This window comes from Coenobita brevimanus, chromosome 78 (genome assembly GCF_032717465.1).
Source record: "Coenobita brevimanus isolate Jiangsu-jjx chromosome 78, ASM3271746v2, whole genome shotgun sequence".
NCBI classification, from domain to species: domain Eukaryota; kingdom Metazoa; phylum Arthropoda; class Malacostraca; order Decapoda; family Coenobitidae; genus Coenobita; species Coenobita brevimanus.
Window position 1 is genome coordinate 16,795,540 of NC_137031.1, and position 19,516 is coordinate 16,815,055.

Genomic DNA, 19,516 nt, shown 5'->3' on the forward strand with positions numbered 1-19,516 from the left:
CACCTTTGGCTTTGAAATGAGTGTATAGAAAGTTGGAGGATACAGAGAAGGGTTTGCTATCAGTTGCCTCAGATTCTCAGTTAAGAAGAGGTGAGGTTTAGAGGACTAGAGGTGGTGCTCAACAGAGAGGAAGTTAGAAAAAAGGCCAAAATGTTGCAGAAATGAAGTGAGTCAGACAGTGGTTCCAGGCAACTCGTTGAGTCGTCACCTGGAGAGGGGCGGATGCTTGGGGCATTTATTGTCTCCCCCCCCCCCGGGGACTCCGAGGCTTGGTTATGAGTACGGTATAATACACCTAAACATGGAGAGAGAGAGAGAGAGAGAGAGAGAGAGAGAGATTCTGTTACATGATATTCCAGGCTAAATCTATAACCCAGATGCACAAAAAGAACCAACTGTGTTCGTCCACATATAACAGGACACTCGTAACCTTCCACCTCACAAACATTCACCGTCAACAAACTACCAGCACGCCAAACATAATTCCCCTGGACCATGTAACTGCGCCACACACCAAAGTTACGACACCACAGTACATTTTATATGGTGGTGGGTGAGGGGTGGGGTAATGCACGTCAGGCAATGGTTGTGTATAATGAATTCCATTTATATGGTTCTCTACTAGAAATGGACGGCCAATGTTGTGTGTGTGTGTGTGTGTGTGTGTGTGTGTGTGTGTGTGTCAGAGAGAGAGAGAGAGAGAGAGAGAGAGAGAGAGAGAGAGCAGTGCATGTAAATAGGTGAGGAAACCAAGGTACATTCGTGGTCATAAATAATCACCTATCCTCCGGCCTTTGTTATTCAAGCTGGATCCTTTATGCGTGGCAAGTCACAATGGAGTAAGAGGAGCTGAGAGGGAAAGGCAAGAGAGAGACGGAAAGGGGGTGGGGGGACAAGTGATGGTGAAGGGGTTGAATGAGGAGGGGGTGGAGTTTGCAAGGGGAGGGAGGGCAGGTAGATGAGGAAGAATGAAATGCGAAGTAGTGGTCTCATAATTTGTCTATTTTCTTTCATTCAGGGCATGATATAAAGAGGTAATATTCTGTAGATAATGCTGCATTACACCTTGTCTAGCGGCTTCAGATAACAAGCATTAGAGTGGTGATAACAATGGTTGGCTTGTGAGTGAAATATACTGACATGACAGATCTAACATTAGTGCAGAGCCAGATATTTGTGTTTACCCGTGTATTTTGCCTTCGGACGCTGATTGGAATCTGGATGACTTTGATTTCCGTGATATTTGTATTAGAAATGTCCTCTACCCTTACATGGAATTAATTCTTGGAACTAAATATCACATACAACCTTTGACATGGCTGTCAACAGCAAATATGATCATCCTCTCGGTATACACTCCTCTGATCATCCTCTCGGTATATACTCCCTCTATGCAGTCGCCATCGTGTCAGCTACTTTATGGCATCTCTGTATGAAAAGGGTATTTAAAATAATTACGCATAAAAAGTAAATAAATTTGATGTCTGTAGACATGGGTGGATATAATAACAATATCTCTCATAATCTGTTGCTTGGGCTCCATGACAGTATTGGTTTGAATGACTGTCCAAAGACCCTAACACCCTCTCATCACTTCGGAATGATATTGTCCCCCGACACAAAACAGCTGGTTACAAACTGGTGGACAAGGCAATAGTGTGTTGTGCTGGAAACTTCTGGCTCTGCACTACTGTTTGACTTGCCACGGTAGTATATTTCTCTCACGAGCCAGCCTTTGATATCACCACTCTAATGCTTGTTATCTGACGCTGCTATACAAGGTGTAATGCAGCATTATCCACCACATATTAACTCCGTTATATCATGCCTTGAATGAAAGAAAACAGACAAATAATATGACCACCATTTCGCATTGCATTCTTCTTCCCCTACCTACCTTCCCTCCCCTCCCTCACTCCAGCCCCTTACCATCGTCTGTCCCCCTACCCATCGTCCCTTCTCTCTCTGGCCTATCTCTCTCAGCCCCTCTTACTCCACTGTGACTTGCCGCGCATAAAGGAGCCAACCTGAGGCACTGGGTACCGGCGGCTAGGTGATTATTTAGGACACGACTGTACAGCTAAAGCAATGTGGAGAGGCGTGGAGAACAAATGAGAAAAAGGCAGGTGGTGGAACTGAAGAAAGGGTGTTGATGGGAGAGGTAGGCGGTGTTAAGAGACGGAAGGGGAGATAGGATGGGGATAACAGTACAGGAAAAGTTCTTTAATCCAGACTGCAGCAGCCCACAGACTGTCCGGATTATCAGATTTTCCGGACTATCAGACAGATATCAGAAAATTTAAAAAATAATAATAATAAAAAAATAATAGTAAATTTTATTAATGAAGAAACACACCCAAAAAATAAGTAAATTTTATTAATGAAGAAAAATAATTGTTTTCTTTCCTTAATTTTAATCATTAACCCATTGATGGGCTTGCTCTCACATCGTTTTCCACAAAACCACTTATAAAGAACTGTGTCTAACTGTGCCAGTGCAGGTTTCTTAAGATTTTTCCCTATCTCACATCCCTTCATAGACTGTCCGTTCACGGCATATTTCCTCAGTTCGATTTTGAAAGTATTCACGTTATCTCAAATGTTGTACCATTTATCAACATTATATGAAATAAATGTCAGGAAGATAGTTGGGTGTCTTACCGACCAGTAGGTAACTATAGGTCGATATATGGATATATATAAATAAAGATATATATATATATATGTTACAGGCAGATTGTGACATAAGTCATTTCGTGAATTAAGATTAGTTTAGTTTAGGTTTAGTTAGGTTAGGTTGATCGAGGATAAGGTTGGGTTAAGGTTAGGTTAAGTTTGGTTAGGTTAGGTTAATTTAGGCTTAATAGAGAAGGGAACGGTAACTTCCAGCATAAAGTCTCTCCGTGCATATGACACCGACCTACATTAAACTCCCGCACTAAGTCCTTCACCAGTGCACCCTTCTCCAGCAGTTATATTATTTATAATTTCTTACCAACAGTAATTGTAACATGCTCCCTCTTCTTACCAGAAGTAGGTGGTGTAGTAGGAGCCATTCTACGAAAATACTGAAAAAAAAAACAAGCAAATTCAGTAGACAACGCATGGAATATACAAGACACACAATCAGCTGGGTAAACATACGGTCAGGAGGATTCGAAACCTCCAGAATGTCGGCGGGGGTTGTTGACTAAGCTTTGGGTGCAGAATTGGGTAGTTCGGCACACCACTTTCGGCTATTTTTCGATAGTTCTCTATTTTTCTTTTTTTTTTCGTATTTTATCTCAAAGTTGTACTCCAAAAAGCTAAAAATGACCCTGGGTTGAAATGTCAGAACCATCGGGAGTTCCGGACCATCGGGTGTCAAATTAAAGAACCTTCACTATACTGGGAAGTAGCCACTGCTAAGGAAGACAGAAATGTTTCATTAAATATGGTGAAGTAAAAATTCATCTTGTCAGTTGACATATACTCATGTTTTCCAAATGCCGGACAGTGCTAATGGCAGGGGCAGGCCCATGAATATATTAGTTTCCGAATAAGTCCTTGTAACCAGGAGAAACCTGGACCGGGCTGTATCCCCCAGGCCGCCTTTGTCAATTTTCCGTATGAAAACTGGATGTTAGAAGATGTTTTCTTTGATTTCGGGATATTCACAAAAACTTGTAGGTTGAGAATTATTATAAATATACTAAGACCTCACTAAACCTTTTAAGTTGAGAATTATTATAAATATACTAAGACTTTATAAGCATGAATATATATTAAATTGCCTCACTAGGGCCGTCTTAGGCATTTATTTGTTCCATTTTACATCAAGAGACTCAAATTTTCGGCAATAAACAGTTTGGCTCGATCGAATATGAATTTGTCAAGGTAAACTGAATGTAACAAAAATTTAATTTGGAGTCATCATATTTGCTAGAAACGAATGAGAGACAGCAAGACTTCTGTTTGCATAAGATGATTTACTGAGGGTGGTGGATAAAATTGTTGATGTGAGTCGAAAACATAATGCCAAAATGAGTGTGGAGAAGGGAGGTGATGGTGTTTGAGAGAGGCATTGATTATTTTAGGCTGAACATAAATTGAACGCAATGGGGTGCTTTGGGGCCGCCATTGAAGTGGTCGAGCCTGCCACTGACAGTGAACAGTCGCACTCTCATGAATCATTAATAATATATTTTTGTGTGGACTTATGATTCAAATTAATGTTTGTAATGTTTAGAGGAATTATTTTTTTCTCAAATAATTGAGAAGAAATGAAGGGAAACTACTTATTATTTTCATAGTAATACGTAAAAAATATTTATCCAGCTAGACTAGCATCAAATGAACTCCAAGATCCTCATTTATTTTGCATTAGTAGTCTTTTATTGTACTGAAAGAGGTGGAGTTACATTACTCACTATTGGCTGGAACGAAATACTTTGTAATTGCCCTCTTCAAGTCGATTACTAGCCAATATAAGTAAAAAATCGGTACGACGCTCGTAACATCCCAAATATCCAAGTGGCGCATGCGCATTGAAGGTACAGTCCCAGGGACAAGATAGAGTCTGCTTTTGTTTACTAATATTGCGGCACCCAAGATTTTGTAATATTCACATTTGAGGACATCAAGATAATTTCAGAAAGGCTGTCTTAGATAAATATTTTTACAGATCAGCTTCCAACTAACTGCTCTATGCTGCAAGATATTACCAAATTCTTCTGTTACTGTGCTTTCATTTCACCAAAGATTTTGTGTGCATGTGGGACAAGAGGGATGTTGTTGATAGTGAGGTGTGAGTTATGACTGTGTTCTACCATAAAAGAGGCCATTCTGAGTCTTTTTGTAGTACACCAGTCATGAAGTGTGTGTGGGAGTGTTAAGTCATCTGGGTAGGAAGCAGTGTGTACTTTGTGAGTGAAAGTGAAAAGCACACACACACACACACACACACACACACACACATATATATATATATATATATATATATATATATATATATATATATATATATATATAGTTTTCTATATATACTTATTATAGAGAATATATTCTATTCTGGATTGATTAGCCACTTTGAGAAATATATACATACTGTATGACACTATATTATCCAAATTGTTTATTTTGTAATGTCATCATTCATAATCTGAGGAAATTGATGGCCACCCCTATTAATGCACAGGGGAACACAACAGTACGATCCTGATTCTCAGCGTGCGTCCTCTCGACTTCAGTCCAGCCTTCCGACCTCTCTCACGAGCAGGCAAAAAATGACTGTTGACCGTTCCTGGATTTGGGACGGTTTGTCGAAATCGTTGACTGAAGGCGAATTTAGGCATTAATAAATTTAAGTTAGTAAATCGTCTCAGAGGAGGAAAATATGACTTTCCTCATTGAAACCATATATTAAGAGATACAAATCTACTCATTTCTAAAGAATTAACATAGAAAACATTAAATTATAAGGGATGAATGAGCTGACTAGTTGCTAGACTTGCCAGATTAGAATATTTTTACCTTTTTCTATGACTCATACAAATGAATAAGCTCTTGTTGTGTGTATTCATTGGAGAGTGTAAGTGGTTTTGTAAGTAGAAATGACATTAATCCTATCACAAGTGCACACAAACAAGTGCAGCATATGATTCCTGAGCATGCGTGTCCTACGACGTCTGTGGCAGGCTCGACCATGACGATTGTCAATTGTCTTCCACCCACAAAGCACCCCATTGAAAAACTGTGTTTTTAATTCAGGTTGTTCTGTGAACAAACTGTCACGAAGAATGAGTCAGTGCCGAGGTATTAGAATGAGGGTAAAGAAAACATGGCGTGATAGGTAAATATTCAAAAAGTATTGGTGCAGCAAAGGGGATGGGGTAATGAAGTATTTTACTAGTATTTTTTTTTGTTATTCAAATATTTATAATTGTTTCTGGGGTTCTTTTCTGTACTATTTTCACTCGAAAATCTTTACTGTTAATCTAGACTGGGGGTCCCCAGAGTGGTCAGCATAGTCCTCAGAGATTGAAGGGACTACCAAAGGGGTCAGTAAATGTCTGACTCACTTATTCTTCATTTCTGCAACATTCGTGGCCTTTCCTCTAACTTTCTCTCTGTTGAACACCACATCTCCTCTAAACCTCAACTTCTTTTCTTGACAGAGACTCAGCTGTCTGAGTCAACTGACAGCATACCCTTTTCTGTTTCCTCCTACTTTCTGTATATTCATATCAAAGCCAAAGGTGGCAGTTGTGTATATGTACGTGTCACGAGTCGGGTCGTGACATCTACTTTGGTGGGAAACCGCGACCTCTAGTGGAATCCCAGTGTTTATCATTCAGTTTAATTGCTACGTATTCACCCGGTCGGGAGTGTTTTCAGAACAATTTTTCACTGAGTCATAAATGATCGTCTTTCGGCCGTATTCCTAGACCTTCGTCATTGTCATCGCCTAGGTGTTGTCGTATTCCCAGAACGTTTGTCTTTGCTTCTTCCATACGCATGTAAGAGCACAGTATTGGAACGATGGTAAATTTCTTCGCTAGGGGGTGGCCAGGCGAAGATGTGCCAAGGAAAGTTAAAAAGGTATTATTTGGGGAAAAAAGTATTCCTGAGATTCAATTTACATACTGTATTATAGAAACTACTTAAAAATACCAATTAAGAGTGCCGTTGCAATATGTTTATACGAATGTTAATATTTTTTAAATGAACATGTTTGGGCTCATGAATTATGGGACCAGGCAGACAACAACAATACAGCTGGCAGGTCTCGCGGGAGAGTTGAGGATTATCGAAGCGATTTTAAAAATTAACCATGTAAGTACCATCTCCATTTTTACATAATGTAAGAGGGCACAATATTATTATGAAAAAAATTACCAGCAGCTTACTTTCACAATTAAGGGTAAGGTGAAATAGGAGTATAGCACCTGACTCAAAATTATTCATAAACTGTCTCATACAATAGCATATATATATATATATATATATATATATATATATATATATATATATATATATATACCGGTATATATTTTCACAGCTTTTTCAAATATGTTTAGGTAACCATTAGCCACGCCACCTTATTTCTCTAAGCTTTCAATCACATAATTCTGACAACCTCCTTGGGAGAAAGGGAAAGGGAAATGTCCCCATCAAGCTAGACCTTCAGCGTAACCTATCTGGTGTTTAACTGCCACTGTAGCATCACTGTGGTGAATGAGGAATTGAAGAAAATATGGTAAAATTATCGTGTAAGCCCAACCCCCGTGCTTTTTTCATTAAGCAAACCTAACCTAACCTTGGTTTCTGACCAAAATTTCAGAAATTAAAAAAAAAAAAATCCGTTAGGGGTTGAAACGATAATAGAACCGAAAATAAAATCGATAAATGTCATAAGTCACATATTATATACTCATTAGGATGCCCAAATTCCTTCTTGCTTTTCCATTATTGTCAAACATCCTATATACTGTAAATCTAATTTAACCTGCCTTGTTGACATAAGTGGTGTGGTTAGTCTCTACATTTTTTTTAGACTGAGGGAGGTAGATAATGATAGGTTGTTATTTAAGGGTACACAGTACAGTAGATGTTTCATATACATGAAATATGTAAAGTTTTATACTGTATTGTTATATTTATGGGTGTTTCAGCATGGAATACTATGAACAACATATCCACGAGCTGCAAGAGTTAGCTGAATGGGAAGAACTAGATGCAGCTAGAAGAAAAAGGAAATATCATGAACGATTGGATCCCTTTGAATTTTATTCCAGCCAGGAATTTATTCAACGGTATCGACTATCCAAGAAAGTTGCAAGTGATCTACTTCAAAGAATTGCTCATTGCTTACCCCAGGGAGCAAGAGATAGAAGAGGTGGGGAAATTTAGATTAATTCTTTACCAAACTAGCATGGCCTTTCCATATTTCCTGTTGAAATGAGTCTTTCATAGGTTACTTGTTATTGTTCCTGGATTATATACTACAGCCCCTGAACATTGATAAACTTACCTCCGACAGCTGTAACTGAGGATTTCTATCTATCTATCTATCTATTGCCAGACGCCTCAATCCCGTTTGGGGTGGCCACAAACAAATCGCCTCCAAGTCGCCCTGTCCCCCGCCATTTCACTGCCCTGCTCCCAACTCACACCCCCCTCTCTCATATACCTCTCCACCCCATCCCTCCATCTCATCCTCGGCCTCCCCCTCCCTCTTCCACCCTCCACCTCACTCACATACACTCTCTTCGTCAGTCTTTCACCCTCCATCCTCTCCACATGGCCAAACCACCTCAGGATTTACAGTGCGTAAATATTCTGCTGGCGTCTGCCAGTAGCCGGCCATATTTAACATTCCTAATGCACACTTAAATTTGAAAGCTGGCTTTCATATGCAAATGAGGTTTGGTTGAATTAGGTTTGCCTTGGTTAGGTTAGAATTGGGTAAATCAAGTTTCCCGTAACTTTGACACGTGATACACTGACGCGTCCAGTGATGTTATAGGTGGAATCGCCGTGCCAGTTTGGAAAATAGTTAATTACCAAACTTTGCAATGGAAAATAAAGTATGAATTTATACCATATTTAATATTAAAAGTAGGCTAAATGTAATCTATCCTTCCATTCTGTGCTGGCTATTTTTTCAGTAATTAGCTGATCTTTCTCTTGTAGGGCTTCCAGTTCCACCAAGCTTGCAGTTCCTTGTTGCCCTTAGGTACATGGCAACTGGTGATTTTCAGTTGTCAGTGGCTGATTGCTCACATATGTCACAGCCAAGTCTTTCCAAGTACCTCACAAAAGTGTCAAAAGCCATTGCTGACCTCGCTCCCGAGTTCATCAAGTTTCCCGAACCTGGTACGGAGGAAACAATAATGAACCACTTTTACTCTATTGCTGGAATGCCAGGTGTAATCAGGTGTATTGACGGATGTCACATTCCCATCCAGAGTCCAGGTGGCCCTAATCCAGAGTTATTCCGGTGCAGAAAGGGATGGATGTCTACAAATGTGATGGCCGTGTGTGACCCATTTTTATGATTTACAAATTTAGCAGTAGGATGGCCTGCCAGTGCACATGACTCAAGAGTATTTTCATCTTCCAGACTGTGCACTTTACTTGAAACTGGTTCTTACAGAGGTTTCCTCTTAGGGGACAGTGGATATGCTTGCCAGCCATATCTTCTTACTCCAGTGTTGTCACCTAATTCAGAAAAAGAAAGAAGATATAATATTGCTCATGTTAAGACAAGAAACACTGTAGAAAGAAGCTTTGGCTTATGGAAAAGAAGGTTTGGTGTCTTAGCAACAAAAATGAGAACCAATTTGTCAAATACAAGGAACATCATAATTGCCTGTGCAGTCCTCCATAATATTGCCATCAACAACGGACTACATATTGAACAAGAGCCTGAGGGTGAAGAAAACCAACCTGCACATCTCCCAGAAAATGTAGAACAGGAAAATACAAGGGGACAGATGCGAAGGGCCAAAATCATCGAGAATCACTTTTGAAAATCTAGCTATCTATCTATTACCAGACGCCATAATCATGTACGGGGTGGCCATTTGACTCTGAGTTATTTGGTTTACGGGGAGGGGCACTAACCCTCCACCAACCCACTTGACACGTAGGGAGCACGTATGGTTTGGTTATATGGTTACCACCCAGCGTTGTAAATGGTTTCTTGGCTTACAGGAACCCATTTGGCTTGTCACTCAATGTAAAGCCACCTGTAACGGAAAGAAAAGCAATAAGTAGTGACAGAAAAGATGGGAGAAATAGGAAGAGAGGAAGGCAGGCACAGAAAAAGAATGATAAAGGCTAAGGAAGAAGTAGGCAGCACTACCATCAAGTGAGTGGATGATGGTCACCAAAAATCATTTGTTAAAATTAAGTTTATTATAGTACCTCAACTGCTTTTTGTTTTCCGATCCTTCTTTTATTGTGTGTTTCCATTTAGTTTATTTGGTGAAAGGACAACTGAACCTTTGAAGGTTTGGTTAGGTTAGGTCAGGATTGGAAAAGATAGGTTAGGTTAGGTTAGGTCAGGATAGGATAAGGTAGATTAGGATAGGATAGGAAGGGATAGGTTAGGGTTGGTTAGATCAAAGGTTCAGTTATCATGGAACCAATTTTTGGATGACTAATACAAAAAAATTTTGATATTACTGTACTAAATAACTGTGCCATCAACTGCTGATTAGTATGTGTTGTACACAAAGTTATGTATCTTGCTAGCCATAAATGGAAAAGAAGTGTTCTCCCGAGCAAGATCTTATTAGATCATGTGGCCCTGCTAGGTGACAGGAGGGGCTACCCCTCTCGGCATGGCTTGAACTTATGGGCCCCCGGACCCGAGTCTGATTACCACTGAGCCACCCTGCCCTCTTGCTTGCCATAAGTGAATTGTAATTCAGCAAATGTGTGCACATTGAAAACTCAGACTTGTAACTTTTGATATGCAGTATGTAGCGAACAGTAAAAGACTCGTATTTATGTACAGAGAAAAGTGATTACCCAGTACTCTTACCAGCCTTAAGAGAATGTAATTCATTAGATGTGTGCCTGTAGAAAATCCTTATACATTTACATGTTATAAGTTGAGTTTATTATAGTGTTTCAAGTGCTTCATGTTATAGAGGTTGTTTCTGGTAATTCTTTTATCTTGTGTTTACATTAACTTTTATGGTGAAATAGTTTGAAATTAAATTACAAGAATACTAATACAAAAAAATAGTTTTATTTATCTTGTGCAACTGTGTAGGAATTTTTTTTTTTTTTTTTTTTTTTATGTGTCTGACTCTGGGCATAGGCTTCACAGCCTGCTCTCAAGGCCCAGCAGTCCTCCTACATACCATACACCTCTACATATCACCACTTCGGCGCTAACACCCACCGTCCATATTGAATACATGCTAGGGCTGTCTCATACAGGACTGGTGTATTGGTATTAGCGGGGGTATTTTTAATTACTAACAATAGTATTGATACTGCATTAACATCTAACATTTTCTTCTTATACTGTACATTTCCTACAAGTATAGATTATGCCTATAGATAACTTATGAGAATATTGAGGAAGAAAAACCCACATATTTTGGAATTGTTTGAAATACATTACATAAACCACCAAATACAACAATTAAGCTTAATGCTGCGTACTGATAATGCTGGGGAATACAGACTGGAAAAAAATATATATATCCACATATCTGGGTCTCCTTTGAGCACAAAAATCAAGTATAACAACTGAACAGAATAATGTCTCCTTATAAACTCAGAGGTTATTTATGAGAAAAAAAGATCCACACATTTGGGATTTGTTACTGAAACAAACAAACATACTGTATATAACAACCCGAGGCATCCCGTCGATGTATGGGCACGTTACATTTTGCACTTGCCAGTCCTGTCGACGTACTGGTATGTTGCGCAATTGCAAGGTTCATAATTTGCACAATTTTTGCGCGTGATTTTTTGTATGTATACACTGGACACCTTCCTCTATTCCCCTACAAGATGCCAAGCAAGGACAATGCCTCACACCCATAACCTCCCCCTCCCCCCCTGCATGCTATTGTCTCAACAATTCACCTGTTACTAGTGACCTGGGTAATAAAGACATTCAGGGCCAGAGTGATTCCCCAATCGATGACAATGTGGAGGACAAAGTTTACATAGCATTAGAGGAGGAAACAGTCAGAAATGATGATCAGGTACTGTGGCAAAAAAAGGGCAGGTATGGTGATGAGTTAGTGAGTGAAACAATGCTTATATTGCCTATATTACTGTTTGAAAACCAATATACTCTCGTACTACATATAAATTCGTACACATAATTCAAATAAATAGCACCAACTTAGTAAAAAAAAAAAAAAGGGGGGGAAATACTGTCTAACAGTGTATTCCGCTCATTCATAAGAGTTGCCCATAGCTTTGTAGGCAGATGTAGCAGAATCTAAAAAATTGTCAAGTTTCTCAAAACTTTCCTCTGCCCTCTCCAGTAACTTTATTCTTAGATGTAGCTCAATAATTTTCTTTCTTTGTTTTTCTAGTCTTAATTCTTGTTCACTGATTTTCATTTCACATTCCCTTAATTTCAGTCGTTCTTGCTCTGTTTTCAGATTCTGTTCTGTCATCTTTTCCTTGTGTTCCTTCATTACAGCTTCATGATTTTCCTTCATCTGCTTCATTATTAACGTATGGTGTTCAACTTGTCGTGATCTACAAAGGTCATACTCGATGGTAAACCTCCTCCTGCTAGGTGCAGGCTGAGAAGCTTCAGAGACAGGAGCAGGTGTTGAAGTCAATGTGGTACTTGGTCCAGGAACTTGGGCCACAGAATCCACTGAAGAAAGCCGTGAAGTAGGTGGATGGTCTGCCACTGAAGGTGTCCGGCGAGCCATAGAATCCACTGGAGAAACCTGTGAAGTAGATGGATGGTCTGCCATTGAAGGTGTCCTTTGAGTCATAGAATCCACTGAAGAAAGCTTTGCAATAGATGGATGGTCTGCCATTGACGGTGTAACGTGAGCCATGGAATCCACTGAAGAAAACCATGAAGTTGATGGATGGTCTGCCACTGACGGTATTCTGCTGAAAGAAGGTTGCCCTGGCCCTTGCTGCAAATTTATGACTTCTGGTGGTTCCTGCAAATCTATTTCGCCTGCAAAAGGAAAAAGGCTAATAATACAATGCTTGTTACCATGTAGCGAGATGCAGTAGCAATACTTTAGCATAACGCTGAATCATCCAGCTTCATGAGAATCAGATATATTAAATTCAAAATTTTTTACTCAACTTTCTTGTAAATGGGTCATTCCCTCCCAAATCAACAGGCAAAAGAGAATTTTTACCCCCACCCACCATCTCAGATTTAATTGTTAATTAAAACAACATTGCAATATACATGGGATATGTAAAAATCCAAAATTTCTGCTTAAAATCCCATTTGGTTGCTTAGATGTGCAGGTTTGAAATTATTCACTTTTCCCAAAAGCTGCATGGTTGCTGTAATTATTCATTTGTGTTAACATCTTGATACAAATAGTTTTGTTCTTGAACAATTTGAATATAAAAAAAATGCTAAAATTGTGTTAGAAAACCAAGAAATTTGTTGTAACTGTATATGTCAAAAGTAACAACAGCAACCATCGTCATCGCAATTTCTTTTGTATGATTTTTTGTAAACAAATTTTTATTTAGTGCAGTAGGCTGGCCAGTTCCTTTCCACTCAGCAGATGCCGGTACGCACCACCAAGTCAACTGATGGGGCCAGGCCAGGATGCATATTCCCTACGTCTATTGCTATTTGGCACTTATGTGAGCCGCTGAGCCGTGACACTTGGGTCATAATTCACACACTAACCACATGATTCACTTCTAGCTGTTCTCAGTGTTTTTCCCGGCAGAACGGACTACAGTATATGAAACCTAACCTAACCTAAACCAGATTGGGTGCTGAACTCCAGAGGACTTGCGGTTGGGATGCAAAATTTTTTGGCTGCTGGCTGGGATCAAACCCGGAACCTTGCTGACATGATGCCAGTGGTATACCACTAAGCTATGCCCCACATTATGACATTTGTCAGCCTTTCTTTAATCATCATACAAAAGCTTATAAACCTGGACTGTTTCAAACAAATCCAGGCATCGTAAGAGTTTGAAAATATATATATATATATATATATATATATATATATATATATATATATATATATTTATATATATATATTTATATATATTCATCATTCATTCATTGCCAGACGCCATGTATCCCAGACGGGGTGGCCAAGGGCTTAGTATATATATAAGTAAATAAAACTGAGTGCTTGGTCGCCAAGGCAGATTTTGGCCCAGTAATGTGACATTTTTAAATTGCCTATCTCACCAACCAAATGTAATTTTAAGCTGAAATTTGGATTTTTACATACCCCATACATAACTCACTGCTGTTGCAGTTACATAAAAATCTAGGATGGTTGCTGCAAGGTCCTGTTGACCTGTCACTGAATGCCCCAAATGAAGTAATATCTATTTTTCCTTACCTGGTATATCCATAGGAAAATTCAAGGTTTCTACAACATCATCCCCCATGGTGAGCTCATCTTCCATCATGGATGATGCTATGAGCATATCTTCACTCAGACTTGGGCGGCTTGGAGGAGGCCCACCACCAGTTTGCCTGACCATTTGCTTGTACTGATTGTCCTCCAGTTTTACCCTGAAAGACATAAATTTCTTAATATGTATTTAAGTCTCACATATGAAGTAGGAAGCATAAAGGAATAAGAGTTTGGATAAACACCTCTGAACAAGGATACCAAATAACACTACTAGCACACAAGCCACTACAATAATAATTGTCTTTCCTACAAGCCTCAATGATTTTACAGTAGGCTATTTCTAGTGCAAGCATCAGTGATCTTATATGACTCAAGCTTAAGTAAGGTATTGGTCAAGTATTCCAAATACTGTACTAAAATTTCATTTCAACTCCAATTTCTATAGTTTACATATCTGATTGAACCATGAACAAAAAATGGTTGAGAGAACCTGCCTTACAGCTTGAAATGAACAGCCCAATTACCAATGTACCATTGCTATTTTGGGTTGAGAATGAAGTAAAAATAACCTTCAGGCTTCAGCTATCTGATTTTAATAGCCATTTTACAAAAGGGTAATTATTGAGGAAAAAATTCAGTAAGAAAGACCGCGTGTCTATCCAAAATTTATTTATACATTTTTACTTGGGTAGCTGGCAATTTTTAGGGAGAGGTAGGTAAGTTAGGTTAGGTTTTGATAAAGGGATACTGTCATGATTTAAATCATATAGTTATTATCAAAGAACCCATCCCAATACCTTTGTTTCTAGATGACTGCTGTACCTAACCTAACCAAACCTTACCTTACGGTGCCTAACCTAAAATAACCCTTAACTATTCAAGAAATGTCCATTTCGTAATAAATGAGTGCAGTTCCACACCTACTATGTCATTATTTAAATCACATACTGATATCAAAGAAACATATCCCAATAATTGTTTCCAATGACTGCTATACCTAACCTAACCCTTAACCATCCAAAAAATATCAATTTCGTGATGAATTCAGTGCAGTTCCACACCCACTTTTTTAGGTGTTGTTGGAGGTCTAGCATTTTTTTTTTTTTTTTTTATAGGTCAAGCAATTAAGAGGAGCCCCTAAACTCGACAACTGAGAAAAAAAAGGCTTACTTACTTCTTCTTCACATGTTCATAGCATCGTTTCAGCTGCATCCCCGTTCTAGGATGCTGGGTGCGGATGCTCAAAACTTTAGTCCCGGTGTAGCGTTATGATCTGTCCCCCTGTCCGCCCCCTACGGCGCATGCGTGGGAGGTTGCCAGAGGCCGCCACAAATATGCCATTTGTCCTCTGATCTCTGTAGGGGTAACATGATCGGAGCCTCTCGCCCTTTGCTTACAAACGGCAAATGGTCATTCCGGCTTCTCTTATCATTCGTCTCAAAGCTTTCTCGGGTAGTTTTCGCCCTTAAATTAAATCAGGTTAGGCGGAAAGCAGTAAAAATTCGAATTTCTAAGGTATGAATGAGTTAGGTTGGATAAACATAGATATAATTAATCATCTGGGGACGAGTTATCTAATCTGTTAGGCGTGAGGATTGCCTTAGCTTTGTATCTTTACAGCAATGAGTCAAGCTCGTACTGTCCCGTGTATTAAACCATTTTTATCATACATATCCTTGAAATTATAAATAGTTTTGGCACACACTACCTCATTCGGTTGTGCATTCCACTGATCAATTGTCCTATTAGGGAAACTGAATTTCCTTACATCTTTATCACCTCTCTTTTTATGCTGTATTTTGCAATGTCTTCTAGCTGATGCTTCACACATATGCTATATATTCATTTACGTCTATTTTCTGTTCCCCTGATATGCATTTATACAGCATAATCATGTCTCCTCCTCCTTTCCTGCAGCGTTGGTAAATTCAATCTTTCCAGTCTTTCTCAGTAACTTAAATCCCTTAAGCTTGGTTCCCATCTTGTAGTGGCCCGTTGTACTTTTTCAATCTTATCTGTGTTTTTTGAGATGAGGATTCCAGACTACTGTGATGCATACTCCAGAGTTGGTCTGATGAATATCTTCCTCAGCATATCTTCATTTATATATGTGAATGCTATTCTTATATTAGCAAGCAATGTATACATGTTTCGTACCTTCTCACTGATGTGATCATCAGGAGATAGTCTGTTACTGATAATTACTCCTAGGTCCTTCTCCTTTTCTGATATGTGTAGGGTTGATCTTCCTAACTTATAATACCAATCTGGTCTTTTCTCACTTTTACCAAATTTTATTACATGACACTTATCCACATTAAATTCCATTTGCCATTTATTGCCCCATTCATGAAGCTTGTTCAATTCCTCTTGCAGCTCTTTGCAAGAATCTATGTTAGTAATTATCTTTTGAATTTTTGCATCATCTGCAAACATATTTAGATAGCTTCCATTTCCAATATTACTGTCTATGTCATTTTTATATACTAAAAACATAATATACTAAAAACATAACTGAGCCCTGTGGAACTCCGCTGGTCATTTCCCTCCATGATGAGTAATTTCCCCTCAATATTGTTCTCATTTCCCTTTTCCTGAGAAAATCCTGCATCCAACAGTGGAGATTGCCTTGGATACCTCCTTGATGGTACAGCTTCCATAAAAGTCTTTGGTGCGGTACTCTGTCAAATGCTTTCTTAAAATCTAAATAGATACTGTCCACCCACCCTTCTCTTTTCTGTAATGTTTCTCTAACTTTGTCATAATTGCTTAGAAGATTAGTAACACATGATTTTCCCTTCCTAAAACCGAACTGCCTCTCTTTTATCATACCATGTTCTAGATGTTTTACCCAAACTTCCCTCATCAGCTTTTCTAGTATCTTACAACACTGGTCAGTGATACTGGTCTGTAGCTGAGTAGAGTAGCCGCAGCGAGAAATGAACGCTGTGGTGGGGCACCCGGGATGACCTGGGATTCCCCCATTGTAGCCATATTTACATGTCACCGACCATCGGCCACCGCTGCAGCCCCGCTCCATGATCCTTACCCTGTGTCTCTGGCTTTCTCTTTCTCTCTCGGTTTCTATATAAACTGCTGTATTTCCGAAACTAATTATGAAATTATTATGACTTTTGTTCCACACCACCTTTGAGGTAAAAATCAAGGAGAATTTTCTGTATAAAGGTTTCCCCCCCCTCCTAAATTTGGCATATGAGCGGGGGAGTGCGGCCTTGCCGATACCTCCGCCTGACCTATAATTATACACTCGCCAGAACTGACCTGCCCTCAGACAAGGGGGGGGAAACCTTTATACAGAAAACTCTCCTTGATTTTTACCTCAAAGGTGGTGTGGAACAAAAGTCATAATAATTTCATAATTAGTTTCGGAAATACAGCAGTTTATATAGAAACCGAGAGAGAAAGAGAAAGCCAGAGACACAGGGTAAGGATCATGGAGCAGGGCTGCAGCGGTGGCCGATGGTCGGTGACATCCTACCTCTATGGTCGGTGACATGAGGATATGGCTACAGTGGGGGAATCCCCGGATGACCGGCTGCCCCACCACAGCGTTCATTTCTCGCTGCGGCTACTATAGTTCTCATTGTGTTAAATTTGACTAGTGTACAGGTATTTGTAGACCTCACAGGTGGTTAAGAGGGATGAGTAAAGGACTCATGAATGGAATGGAATGAAATGGAATGGAATAATTAAAAAAAAAAAAGAAAAAAAAAAAAGGAAAGCGAGCACCAAGCCACTCAATGACTAAGTTTCCCCCTGAGGAGGGGGGGATAGAATACCTCCTCTGTATCCCTGCTTGTCGTAAAAACCGTCTAAAAGGGGCACTTTAATCTTCATCCTTCCTCTTTTCCCCCCTCTGCTTCTTGTACTTTATCTGTCCCACCTCTCTGCCTTATATTTTCACTTTAATACCCACCCAGCTCCTATTGTACTGCCATATAGTCATTGAGTGGCTTGGTGCTCGCTTTCCTTTCTTTTTTTTTCTTTTTCTTTTTTTTTTTTTTAATTCATTCCATTCATTGACTAAGTTATATGGCACTAACTTGGGTGGGTATTGAAAATATATGTCAGAGGTGGAATAGATAAAGTACAAGAAGCAGAGGGGGAAAAGGGGAAGGATTTTTAGCGGGCTTTTACGACAAGCAGGGATACTGAGGAAGTATTCTATCCCCCCCTCCCCGAGGGGAAAGGACTCGTGAGATAACCGTGACTGGGAGCTGGCTTAGTTTCCATTGATAGTACCCCTCTGGGGAGGGGGGACAGAATACTTCCTCAGTATCCCTGCTTGTGGCAAAAGGGGCACTTTAATCTCCATCCTTCCCCTCTTCCCACTCTGCTCCTGTACTTTATCTGTCTTACCTCTCTGCCTTACATTTTCACTTTAATACCCACCAAACCCTCTTCCATTATAGTGCCATGTAGTCATTGTTTTAGCTTGGTACTGGCGCTTATTATTCACCTCCTCTTGTACTTCATGTGTCTTATCTCTCAGCCTTATATTTTCACTTTAATAACCACCCAACCCCCTTCCACCTCAGTGCCATATTTTCATTGCCTTGATGCTAACTTTTTTTTTTTATTACTGTATTCAATGCATTTTCACTGATAGTACAGTATATAAATACTGTATATCCTGTGCTACTGGTTTATGTTACTGCACATGTGTGCAGATTTAAATAAACGATTGGTATTAAAATATGCCAATCAGTGATGTGTAGTAATGTACCCAATGTGCTGAATAACCTAACTTAGGATTTTTTTTTTTATTTCCCAACACAACTAGTATCTGAAGTGATCTCAGTAAGGTAACTGATAAGGGTTTTTACTTTATCATTATCCATTGAATCAGTAGCAGTGCTGTAACAGTGTGAACAGGAAACTTCACTAAACATACCCTACTGGAGTGCATACTGTTTTCATAGTGTTTGGAGTTAAAAGTACTTTTCCATAAATGAAATTTAGAGGCTAATTTTTATTTCACATTGACTGAACTTGAACTATACTGGACTAGCCTAACACTCTTATGTGAGATTTCTCAAAACTAAAGGGAGATGTAAGATTTCTGAAACTAAAGGGATTGGATTGGATAATTGGAAAAAAAAGGAAAAGGAAAAGCTAGCACCAAGCCACTTATTGACTCTATGGCATTTAAAAGGGGTTGGGTGGGTATTAAAGTGAATATATAACGCAGAGACGAAGCTATCTAAATATGTTTGCAGATGATGCAAAAATTCAAAAGATAATTACTACTATAGATTCTTGCAAAGAGCTGCAAGAGGAATTGAACAAGCTTCATGAATGGGGCAATAAATGGCAAATGGAATTTAATGTGGATAAGTGTCATGTAATAAAATTTGGTAAAAGTGAGAAAAGACCAGATTGGTATTATAAGTTAGGAAGATCAACCCTACACATATCAGAAAAGGAGA